General features: G+C 34.9%; 1 long non-coding RNA gene and 1 pseudogene across 1 annotated transcript; both read left to right on the top strand.

Moving 5' to 3' along the window:
• Nucleotides 1–3,788: 3,788 nt before the first annotated feature.
• The window catches only part of LOC135214192 (fibrinogen-like protein 1), a 59,049-nt pseudogene continuing 48,990 nt past the window's right edge, over nucleotides 3,789–13,847 (top strand).
• LOC135214203 (uncharacterized) lies at nucleotides 6,173–12,285 on the top strand. The gene is made up of 3 exons (XR_010314313.1): nucleotides 6,173–6,237; nucleotides 9,849–10,025; nucleotides 12,057–12,285. It is a non-coding gene; the product is annotated as an uncharacterized LOC135214203 (long non-coding RNA).

Genomic DNA, 13,847 nt, shown 5'->3' with positions numbered 1-13,847 from the left:
TATATATATATATATATATATATATATATATATATGTATATATATATATAGATATATATATATATATATATATATATATATATATATATATGAAATATGTATATATATATATATATATATATATATATCTATATATATATATATATATATATATATGTGTGTGTGTGTGTGTGTGTGTGTGTGTGTGTATGTATATGTCTTATTGTATATATATATATATATATAATATATATATATATATATATATAATATATATATATATACTATATATATATATATATATATATATATAGTCTCTCCTATTTATTTTTTTAACCTTGTACAAAAATATATTCTAAAACATACTGTGACTTTTAATTGTCATTAATATTAATAACATAAACAATACTAATATGTCAAAATGTCACTTGACATGATAGCTAATATAAACATATACTGCAAATATACACATCTGGTAAAAAGTGACCAGTAGACTATATATATTATATATCATATATTATATATATATATATATATATATATATATATATATATATATATATATATATATATATATATATATATATATATGTGTGTGTGTGTGTGTGTGTGTGTGTTTGTTTGTGTATGTGTGTGTGTGTATATAAATGTGTGTATATATATATATATATATATATATATATATATATATATATATATATATATATATATATATATATATATATGTCTCAGCTAAATAGATAAAGAAACTCACCAAGAAAAAAAGAATGCAACCCCCACGGAAACGGGGACCCGAGAGAGAGAGAGAGAGACAGAGAGAGAGAGAGAGAGAGAGAGAGAGAGAGAGAGAGAATGACATTTGATCCCAACTTCAGGGATGACCCAGGACAGAGCAATGACTTAAGGCTCTTTGTGTTCTTAGTGTTTGGACTTCATAATCGAAGCTGTGAATCTATGCATTTTTTTTTCCTATTTATTTATTTAACTACATAGCTTATTATTGCAAGTATTTCTCCGAATAAATTTCTGATCATATTTTCACTGAACACTTTTGCCTACAAGTGTATAAAGTTAACAAGCATGATATTATTATTCGCAAGAAAACTTACAATTCATAAAAAAAAAAAAAAAAATACAAACAATAAATGAAAATATGAAGCAGGCAGGTTTCTGCCTTCATTTTTTTTTCTTTTTTTTTCTTAACTTAAAAAGGAAAAGAAGTAAATAACAAAAAGAAAATAAGAAAATGCACAACTAACGATGATTATATGAGAGGGAGAAAATCATATCCCAACTCTTTAGCTTACAAAAAAAAAAAGACAAATGATCAAAATAAAGATAGTGTGAACAAGACTGATACTCTCTCTCTCTCTCTCTCTCTCTCTCTCTCTCTCTCTCTCTCTCTCTCTCTCTCTCTCTCTCTCTCTCTCTCTCTCTCTCTCTCTCTCTCTCTGTAATAAAACTCTCCCATCCCTCATTTACTTTTGTTAGCTGTTTCACACTTAGGATGACGGACGACTGACAAGTGTGTTCGTGTGTATGTAGGCGAGAGGGAGACAGAAGGAGGGAGGGAAAGAGGGGGAATTGATTTCGAAGACTTTCCATGAGAGGAGAGAGAGAGAGAGAGAGAGCGAGAAGAGGAGGAGGGCCAGACAGCATGATATATATTCATTTGCAAGCACCAAGGCCAAAACAGTTGGGGAAACCCAAGGACGGCAAAGAAGGATCTGCGAGAAAATGCCCCCCCTCCTCCTCTCTCTCTCTCTCTCTCTCTCTCTCTCTCTCTCTCTCATCAATGGTGTTCATTTGTAAGCGAACGTTGTGGTGTTACAAGCGGTTCTCCTCTAATTTCATGAACCGAAAAAGGAAACAGCAATTTTAAAACTTATCAGTGTTCTTGTTTACATTATTTTGAATTTGCTAAGATTATTTCAATAGAAATCTTCGTAAATTTCGAAGTTTTGCCCGTGTACTATATCAGATATTTAAGTGCTACAGAAACCAAAATCAACTTCGAAAGTTGACGTTACCTTCTAAATGAATTTCTTTGATCATTCATGTGTCATCCACAACATAATAAAGGCCGAATCTGTGAAATCGCCCGTACGTTCAATACCGTGTATATCTGAGGCCAGCTAGAGCATTGACAAATAAAAAACAACATTCATTTCACTGGGCCAATTAAAAAAACCACCCTGGGATGTGTAAAGCTTTCTGGACGTTTCCATCCATTTGACCACAACATTTTTTTTTGTTGGATAAAATATTCATAAAGATAAAAGAATCTAAAAATGCTGTTACGAAAAGATTTTACCTTGTCACTACTTAATTGTTAATGTCTATTTTTCCATATGGACGATCGAATTCTAGTAAGCTTGCTTTGCAAATGACTACTCCCTGGATGGATATTAACGCGATTTCAGTGATCATAATTACATTTCAAGACAAGAGGCCAAGGTAGTCATAGTATAGTGATATGAAAGAATGCTGATTCAATCTAGAAATGGGTGGGGGGGTGCGGGGCCGGAATCAAATAGGGTGTTATAAAAAACTAAAATTTTTTTTAGTTTTAATCACAGAATATTTTAATATACTAGATCAATATAGCGGGGGGCGGGGAGGGGGCAGGGGGCGGGGGTAGGAAGGACCCATCTATTCGGGATTTGAATCACAACTAAGATTTTAGTTTTGACCACAAAAGCAATTTGGTTTTGATTCAAAACCAAAAAAATTTTCTAACTTGTACGATACGACAGATAGAGAAGCAAAATAACCCAAGTAATAGTCTCTGTTAATTATAGGGCAACTTAAGTCTTATATTTATAAACATCTACATATTCCCATGGATAAACTTCCCTTAAGAGGTCTCCAACACCAGCCAGCCCCACATAACCAGTAATATCTCTGGAGAATTAATGCCCAGATTTCACAGTGACCTTTTTCAATCCCTCCTCTCTCTCTCTCTCTCTCTCTCTCTCTCTCTCTCTCTCCTATATATATATATATATATATATATATATATATATATATATATATATATCTATATATATATATATATATATATATATATATATATATATAGATATATATATATATATATATATATATATATATATATATATATATATAGATAGATATATATATAGATTATATATATATATATATATATATATATATATATATATATATAATATATATATATATATCGTATATATCTAATTATATACACATGTATAGACATGAATATACATATATATATATATATATATATATATTATATATATATATATATATATATATATATATATATATATATATATATATATACTATATTATATATATATATATATATATATATATAATATATATATATATAATATATATTAGTACACACACATATAAACACTATAGTATATATTAAGAGACAGAGAGACAGAGAGACAGAGAGACAGAGATCCACAAGTCACATGAGCCGCTAGTATCAATCAAGTCTTATTTAAGACGACTTGTTACACGCTAGAATTGTCGGGTTATCACATGATCTTATGAACATCATATAGCCTAAGCTATGAAAAAGCTGCCGGTTACTCATTTAAATATGATTCTTTTCGATTGTGCGCTAGTTTAAATTAAAAATTACTATAAGCCTCCACCCATCTACTCTACATCCTTTGATTATGTATTATGTTTTAAATCTTAAAAATTTTAATGAAGTTTGTTTTCGCGGTCACGTGACAGGAGACGAAGGGGCGTTGTCGATTGTGAAGAACAGCACAGCTTCATCTCAAGCAGCCAGTGTCTCTGCAGACATGGCCGCGCGTGCAAGAGCATGCTGGCGTCTGTCTTTTTTATTCCTGACGAAGGTGACGCTAGCGACAACTACCACCACCCCTCGCGCCGCGTCTGACGGGATACGACCCGGCTGTACAACAGTGATGAAACAGGCTGAACTTCGCTCAGGAACGGCGGTCCAACCCGAGGCAGGATCGTCCGACGCTGCTGTAGACGGTAAGGAATTTGTAACGGAAAGTGCGAGTCCTTCAACTTAGCCGGGATAAAGGAGTTGGGGGGTGGTGGGGGGGGGGGGGGGTTGGGGGATCAAGCGGTCAGACGATGTTTTACATATTAAGGAATCGAAATTAAAAACAAGAAACTATTACTCAAGCCTGGATGAGGGTTGGAGTGCCAGGTTAAACAACCAACCTCACATTTGAGATGACACATCCAACCCCATACTTTTGAGAAATAGAAACACACAACCTCACTGTTTTGAAGAAAAAAAAAACACACACACACACACCCACCTCATCTGTTTTAAAAAGAAAAAAAAAAACGCCCACACACAAAACCCAATACACTGCTTAAAAAAAAAAAAAAAAAAACACCCAACTGCACTGTTTTGAAGAGAGAAAAAAAAAATACACCCAACCTCACTGTTTGAAGAAACACACCCAACCCAAACCTCAGTTTAAAAAAAAAAAAAAAAAAAAAAAAAAAAAAACAAAAAAAACAACTGCACTGTTTTGAAAAAAAAAGCCAACTTTACCGTTAAAAGAAAAAAACTAACCTCACTGTTTTCGGAAAAAAAAAAAAAACAATGCACTGTCTTGAGGAAAAAAAAAACAACTTCACTGTTTTGAGATAGAGAAAAAAACTAACCTCACTGTTTTAGAGAGAAAAAAAAACCTGACCTCTGTTTTTATAAAAAAATTCGCCTAACTTCATTGTTGAAAAACAAAAAAACACCCAAACCCGTTGCTTCGAGAAAACAAAACGCATCAAACCCCACAGCAATGAGAAAACAAAAAATACTCAACCCCACTACTTTGAGAAACAATATGTTTCGTTGAGCGACAAAAAAAATATATATAAAAAAAACACCGCATAAATAAAAAATGTAGTTACCATTTACCCTTGAAAGCTAGAGCCATTCTTCCCTCATGCATCACTCACGTGACACCATCTTCTTCCTTAAACTCAACCTCTGTCTCATTCCCGCAGGATCAGCCGCCCACATCCTCCTGTGCCGAATGGACAGCGAACTGACGGAGCTGAGGAGAAAGTTGTCAGCTTTAGAAGCAGAACTGTCCCGGATGAAGAAGGCCAGGAAGGTAGTTCCACCACCTACCACCACCACCAGCAGGAGATTAACAGTAGCATAGTGAATCAGGTGCAGCAGCTTCAGGACGAAACCAGGCAGGTGAAAGATCAGCTGTCAGCTCAGGTGCAGCAGCTTCAGGAAGAGGTGAAGAACCAGCTGCAGGGTCTGTCTCATCAGGTCACCCAGGCCCTTTCAAGTCCCAGTGGCTACGTCCGGAAGAGGACTGGAAACACAGAGCGACCTCGATGCCAGGTATGGATAGGCAGCTTCTTTCTTCTGCTTCTTCTTTTCTGCTGTCGCGAAACTAGAGGTAACTAGCGGTAAGAGAATGGCCTCACTCATACCAGGTGAAAGGTAAATACGAAAAGGAGGAAGAAAGATAGCGATCAGATAATGCCTTTATCAGTCTTACCTCTGAATGGAAAAATACAAGGAGAGAAAGTGGTAGAGATTTCAGGTGAAAGGTCTTATCCAGCCCAGATTTTCATGAACGAAGGAAAAGTGCAAACCTCTGCCATCCCCAAAAAAAGGTCCCCTACTCCGGAAAATAATTCCATTCCTCTCTCAAAATCTCATCACTTGTTGACAATCACGATTGCTGTAATTACTAGACAGGGTAACCAAATTTAGATAATGATGCACAAGGTTTAGTTTCTTGGCCTGGAACATTCCACAAAAGGCTGAGCCAAGACACCCTATAGTTCCCCTCCCTGAAAACACACTCGCAAAAAAATCGAATCACTAGTTGTAAAAACATGACCCATTTTGCGTAAAGGTTTTCCTAAAAACATTATATATATATATCTATATATATATATATATATATATATATATATATATATATATATATATATATTATATATATATATATATATATATACCAGTTACATTATATGACAGCAGAAGATCGAGAAACTTGAGCAAAAAGCGAAAACCGACCATACTTTTAAGGAAAAACATCTACAACTTAAATATTAGAAATTTGTTTCGTATTTACGCCAACATTCAATTAATAACAATCTCTCTCTCTCTCTCTCTCTCTCTCTCTCTCTCTCTCTCTCTCTTCATTTTCCTCACCATAAGGCCTCAGGAACTGCTACGACCTCCTCCGATCAGGAAGAAACGAAAGTGGCATCTACCACAATTTATCCTCAAACGTGAGTAGAACAAGAAAGTCTCTTTTGTGTTTTTATCCAGTAGAAAGCAATCTTAAATAATGTATAAAAATACAAAAACAAAGTAAAACTAAAGTAGTAGATCAGGTAGGTTTTACCTGCACGCAGAAAATTAACTTTAATGAGACAAACAACAATTATATATATATATATATATATATATATATATATCTATATATATATATATATATATATATATATATATATATATATATATATATATATATTTATATATATATGCATATATATACATATCTATTATAGCCACTATGAAAATTAAAGACTACATGCAAGTCCTAACAGCTTGTCTATTTAATTTCTAAAAGGTCATTAACGAAGTCCTCATGGCATAGAATAAAGTCGAAATCCGTTAGTACTTACGACTATTCTTTGATTTTCCTTGTAGTTATGAAAGATATCAGATATATAAACCATGCACCAGAGAGGTTATACTATGTATACAGTTTACACGCGTGTAAACTACATGTGTGTGTGTGTACTATATTGATGCCATGGTTAACATAAGCGTTAACAAATCATTTAAGTAGACCAATGTTTATATACAGTAGTGCGTGTATATATATATATATATATATATACTATATATATATATATATATATATATATATATAATCTATATATATATATATATATATATATATATATAAATATATATCATATCTATATATATATATATATATATATATATATATATATATATATATATATGTATGTATGTATGTATAATAATCCACACATCAAAGGTCACTATAGTAGATTGGAGAAGGGCGCAGGAACATATACACATCCAGTACATACATTTATTGCCAACGGCCCGGATGTAGTTCCGGGAATTACGTTGTTCGACTCGGCGTCTCCTCAAGGTCAAGGGCGATTCTTCCTCATGGGCTTGAGTTATCGTACTGTCTGCAGATTGTCTAATCCCGAACTTTACAGTATAAGATCCCACGCTACAGGTTGCAAGACATCAGTAAAATACGACAACTTCAAAATAATTGGCCAAGCCAGGGAACCTGGAGAAGTGCTTCTCTTGGAAAGTCTAAACATAAAAAGAATTGAACCTACTTTTAATTGCCAATCATCGGCTGTTCCCTGTTCATAGCATAACTGATTTGTTTGTTTATATTGTCCGCCTTCTTTTCTGTTCTGAAGTTGTGTATTCTTTTAGTGTGAGTTTGCTTGGTTTTAAAAGTGTAAATGTATTTTTCAAGTGTGAATTCAGTATTTAAGTTTAACCTAGTTTCCATTATAAGTTTTATATATATATATATATTTTGTATGTTTCTTTAATTATGTGCTCTGAATGCTCCTTTTTTTATATAGATGTCCTGATGATGTGACCATGGGTTAAGAAACGCGTTGGCAATAAATGTATGTACTTGATGTGTATATGTGTTCCTGCGCCATTCTACAACCTATATATATATATATATATATATATATATAATATATATATATATATATATATATATATATATATATATATATATACACACACACAGTAAGCTGCATATAATACAGGTTGTACATATATATATATATATATAATATATATATATATATATATATATATATATATATATATATATGTATACAACCTGTATTATATTTCTTTTAATTATTATTGCTCTGAATGCTCCTTTGTTTTATATAGCTGTCCTGATGATGTGACCAATGGGTCAAGAAACGCGTTGGCAACAAATGTATGTACTTGATTGTGTATATGTTCCTACGCCCTTCTCCAACCTATATATATATATATATATATATATATATATATATATATATATATATATATATATATATATATATATATATTATGTGTATATATATAGTATATATATATATATATATATATATATATATATATATATATATATATATATATACTATATATATATATATATATATGGTTGGAGAAGGGCGTAGGAACATATACACATCAAGTACATACATTTGTTGCCAACGCGTTTCTTGACCCATGGTCACATCATCAGGACAGCTATATAAACAAAGGAGCATTCAGAGCATATAATTAAAAGAAAACATACAAAAATATATAAAAAAAAACTTATAATGGAAACTATGTTAAACTTAAATACTGAATCACACTTGAAAATACATTTACACTTTAAAAACAAGCAAACTTTCACTAAAAGAATACACAACTTCAGAACAGGGAACAGACGATGATTGACAATTAAAAGTAGGTTCAAATCTTTTATGTTTAGACTTTCCAAGAGAAGCGTTCTCCAGGTTCCCTGGCCTGGCCACTTATTTTGAAGTTGTCGTATTTTACTGATGTCTTGCAACCTGTAGCGTGGGATCTTATGTTGAAAGTTCGGGATTAGACAATCTGCAGCCAGTACGATAACTAGCTACGTTCTGAACGGCTCTTCGTATCTTGATTTGTTCGTAAGTACGATTTGATATACGCAGCAAAGCCATTACGTACAGTACTGTTCTAATACGAATGATATACACAACTTAAATAGATTAAGTACTAAAATGTGATGATAATACTACAATCTATAGAGCACTTAACTAATTAGAATGATTTATAAAAACTAAATAAAAAGCAAATTATGACAATAATACAGAGCGATACATGAGAGAGGTTTTAACTTCAAGTCCCCCGGTGGGATGCCACCCAGCATCGTCTTTTTTTCCTAATTTTTTTTCTAGAAAAGCCCTGTCTCGTCAATAATAAAAAATCAGCCGAGGGTTTAATCCTCCTTTTCAAATATTTCCTGAGTATCTCGTGACATTCTTCGGCTGTTGCTTGAGGGCACTTGTAGCCTCGCCAGTAAAGGACACTTGATGCAAGTCAGCGCGCTTTTTGAAGCAAGGCCAAGCGGTAAACGACTTTGTCTCTGGTGCTCCAACCAGATCCGCAACAGTTTTTCAATTTCTTCTTCCGCCCTCCCCCCTCCCCATTCTCATACTTATAATTGCTAAATGAATTGGCACGGGCACCTGTCACGTTCCACAATTTTGTTTGTTCTTAAAAATTGTGACAATAGTCGAGAGATTCATATTATTATGGTGAGCTACCTGAACCATATGTTCACTACTTTCTAAACTGCCACATTTGTGTCCATTGAGATAGCTCGCCGCTCTTTACCACTGCCACTATCTGCACTTGCTTTACACTTGCCATTATCGATGGGCTCGATATTTCGCGATAAAATCACAAGAATTAATCGGTGAACAAAAGATGGGCGTCTCAACCACTTGCGTAGATTCGAGAAGCTGGGATGGAATACTGGCGTATTGGCATCAGTTACGGTGCTGTTTGGCAAGGATAGCAGCAAAAATTATAAAACACGCCATGGCGCACAATACACAATTTTAACATATGGGTGGTAGACGAGTGTTCCGAACAAATTTGAATTACAATCACGGTTGTCTGTATCTTTGAAAGTTCGTAACTTGAAAGTTTGTAAGTAGAGGAACGCACACACACACACACACACACACACACACACACATATATATATATATATATATATATATATATATATATATATATATATATATATATATATATATATATATTATATTTATGCCAGATGTGGAATTCCGGGTGAAGGGGTCTCCGTCTGGTGTGACATGGGCGAGAAAGAGGTCGACGAAGGCGGATGGACTGTGTCCTTCTTCGGCGACCTCTCAGTACCCAGGTGAACTTCAACAGAGGATGGCGCGATACAGAATTGGATTTGGCAGTCCAGACACTGAATACTGGATAGGTGAGGCTTTTCTCAGTTCCCACTGAATCTTTTTGCTTTGAATAGAGCACCAATAAGCAAGGTTTTACTGGAAAAATTTGTTACTTTTAATGACGAGCACTTGGAAGTCTCTCTTTCCTTTTGTCTTTGTTGGTTCCTTTAAATTTCTCATCATATGAGAAACTTGAAAGAATGTCATTTCCCTCGTCTGCTAAGCTTTGGAATTCTGTTCCTGCTTCTGCTTTTCTTACTCCAATAACTCAGACTTCAAAGATTCTTTGTGGATGAACTCCCACTCCTTTCCATTTTATTGTTTTCACAGAAAAGGACGAAACTGTGTAAGTAGGTAAAAATAAAAATATGAGTGAATGCTGTACAACGTCCCGTGAAATATTAAACAATTATCAATTGAACTTGTGGTCCTGTATTGGTCTGTGGCCCTCACGTTTATTAACCAGATCGGTTAAGTTATTGCACATTGATTGATTGATTGATTTATAGGTTTAGGCATAATGACAAGCACTGGGGTAGCTAGGTCATTCAGTGCTGAAAAGGAAATTGACAGTGAAGAAGTTTGTAATGTGTAACAGGAGGAAAGCCTCGCAGTTGCACTGCGAATCAATTGTTAGGAAAGGGTGGAAAGTAAGATGGAAGAAGCAAAGATAATATGACAAGAGGCACAGTAAAAGAATAAGAAAGTAGTTGCACCTAGGGGCCGAAGGGACGCTGCAAAGAACCTTAGATAATGCCCTCCATTGGATGCACGCAGAGGACTCAGCATCCCTGGTGCCTACAGTCGAAACTACCTTATCAAGGTTTGCTCGTTTTTTTTTTTTTTTTTTTTTTTTTTTTTTTCAAAATACAATTTTTTACCCGTAAACATAGATGCATACGTTCATTTATAACCAGAACACACTAACGTTATTTATTTCGATGTGAACCGAATTACCATAAGACACCTTTTCAGAAAAATCTCATTCCGTTTTCATTGGTACCACGCTCAGTTTCAAGTCTCATGATACCAGTAAACAGAATATCATTGTTCATATTGCCATATACTTCATACATCGTAGAACAAGCTGAAAGAGAACGTCAGTCTCAAAGCAGGTTCAGTAAGTTAGAAACCTTATATTTGTATAAATACTGTGGAAAAGCAGCGCCCAAACAAGAATAATCAGTAAGCATAATTAATGATAGGTACAGCATTAGACGACGCGGGCCGGAGAAAAACATTGAAAACATAGATATAACAACAGGTATATAAATCAATGAAAACGAATAGACAGATAGCAATTTGGCGCGAGGGTAAGGACAATTCTTTATTCCTTTCTAAGTACATCATTCAGCTGGTGACATTTCAAGACGTTTAGTCCCATTTTCAAATATATAATACAATAAAAGAAGCAGACATTGAAAAAACAGACTCGGAATAAAAAAAAATAAATAATAAATAGTTTTTTTTACATTCAACATAAAATTATAAGTACAGTAAAAAGGAAGAGAGTTGGCCTAGGGGTGCTGATGGCACAGGCCTAGTGACAGTTCGGGTCAGGTTCAGCGTCGACTTAAACTTACGAGAGATATAACGGTGTTGATGTGGTCTGGGTATTTATTAAAATCATAGGCCGAACTCCTAACGACCAACAAGTAGCAATTTTATAATCAATTGTTTTTAAACAATTTGTCCCCAAATTAAATACTCAGACCACCTCAACACCTCTCGTGAGTTTAAGCGAAGCTGAACCCCTGGCCCGATCTGTCACTCTGCCTGTGGCCTCAGCACCATTTGATCAACTCTCTTCATTTTTACTCTACTTTTTATTTATTCATATTTCGAGTCTGTCTTTTAATGCCTGTTTCTTTCATTATGTAGCTTTGAAAATGGGACTAAACGTTTTGAAACGTCACCAGCTGAATGATGTATTTAGAAAGGAATGAATTGTGTTTACTAGATTGATAGAACACCCACCCCCAAATTCAATAAACAGATACAAGCCATATCGTAAGCAAGCAAAGCATCCACATTGGTGACCGCGTCCCTTGAATCGACAGGTAACGACGTGCTCCACGCCCTCACGAACGGAGCACCCCAAGTGCTCCGGGTGGACATGACCGACTGGGACGGGCAGTCCCGGTACCAAGAGTACAGCTCCTTCCACGTCGCCGACAGAGATCACGAGTACAGCCTCCGACTGGGGACGGGATCCGGGACTGCTGGGGATGCCCTCAAAGATCATGATAACATGCTCTTCTCCACTCCCGACAGAGAAATAACGATACTCACGGTGAGTTTAAACCTTCTCTGTGTTAAAGTTCCGTAGGTTTTGAGGTGGTTTGGTCTTGCGGAGAAAATGGAGAATGACAGTATAATGATAGACAGGTGAGTAGCATAGTGTATGTGTAGCTCGGGAGGGGGAGGTCGACACACTGCTTATGAGTTTTCTTTGTGGGTAAAGAAGCAGCTCATTTTGTGAACATTTCGATGTTTTTTATTTATTTATTTTATGTATTATTATATTTTTTTTTTTTACACAAGAGGTTCATCTTTGATTCAGTAAGCAAAGAACGATAATAGCAATGCTATATTTGTATGTATGTATGTTATGTATGTAGATATAATATGGTAATGCATTCGTATATCTCAGTATGCTTCAGTTCTTGGTACTTTATTCTTAATAATCATTCATTTTCCACTACCATGGGTAGGACTCCAGAGTCGAAGTAAACCATAAGGGGTCTTCTAGATGCCATATTTTATTGAGAATTTAGGGTGTTATCCATTCTTTAAAACGCCATCCAACATAGTCTTTTCCTACTTATCTTGTCCATAAAATGGAATCAGTATTTGCACTATTCAGGACCCCTGATTTCCCACTCGATGATCTTTGTGTATCATAAGATCCTTTTCGAGCCGTGACAAAGAAACTAGAGTTATTTTGAGCTATTGTGCAAAAGTGGGCATCTTGAAGTACCATGCAGTAAGTATGATTTACCTTGCCTCTGAAGTGGCAGTTCCACGTTACGAGAAACTGGATTACCTATGGAAATTCTCAGTCTTCCTAGATTTTGTTTAGTGAGAGAGAGAGAGAGATAGAGAGAGAGAGAGAGAGAGAGAGAGAGAGAGAGAGAGAGAGTGTGTGTGTGTGTGTGTGTGTGTCAAAAGCCTCAGTTTGACGGCCGGTGGTTTGGAAGAGAGCATACACAATCAATCGATCTAGCTGGGATGTAAAAGCTGTGCACATACATGAGCACTATTACCTATGTCTATCTAGTTCTAGTCTTGAACACTAATATTTTTCATCATTGATACTCCTCGATTCATCCTGAATTTCGTTTTCCCAACCTTAAATTTGTCCTTGCTAATACAATATCCACCTTAACTTCAGTCAGCTATTAAAGCATGTTTATTTTTCTAACGTATAAGCCCCCTTCATTTTTCCTGATTGTATTCTTTTAACCCTCTTCTTTTTTTCCCACACCACAGGTTCCTTAACTGCGCAGCTACATACAGCAGTGGCTTCTGGTTTTATAAATGTCACAGCGCGAGTCCAACGAGCCCACTTCTGAGCAAGCAGAAAAACGAGAAGGGGATAACTTGGAAAACGTTCTACCCTGACAAGACCACGCTGCAACGCGTCACCTTTAAAGTGAAGCCAGCTATGTGTTATGGTGGATGATTTCTCTCAGTCATAAATCTAAAAACCCAGTGTCAATCCATGCGCAACAAAACTTGTTTCAAAGGACTGTAAAGGGTGAATGAGAGAAAAATTAAGAAAACAGAGAAATTTGTAAATTGCGAATAAATAGTAGTCTACTGGGTGTTCTTCAGCAAGCGATCTTGTG

The sequence above is a fragment of the Macrobrachium nipponense genome, chromosome 19 (genome assembly GCF_015104395.2).
Source record: "Macrobrachium nipponense isolate FS-2020 chromosome 19, ASM1510439v2, whole genome shotgun sequence".
Lineage (NCBI taxonomy): Eukaryota > Metazoa > Arthropoda > Malacostraca > Decapoda > Palaemonidae > Macrobrachium > Macrobrachium nipponense.
This window is presented reverse-complemented; position numbering and strand designations above follow the sequence as displayed.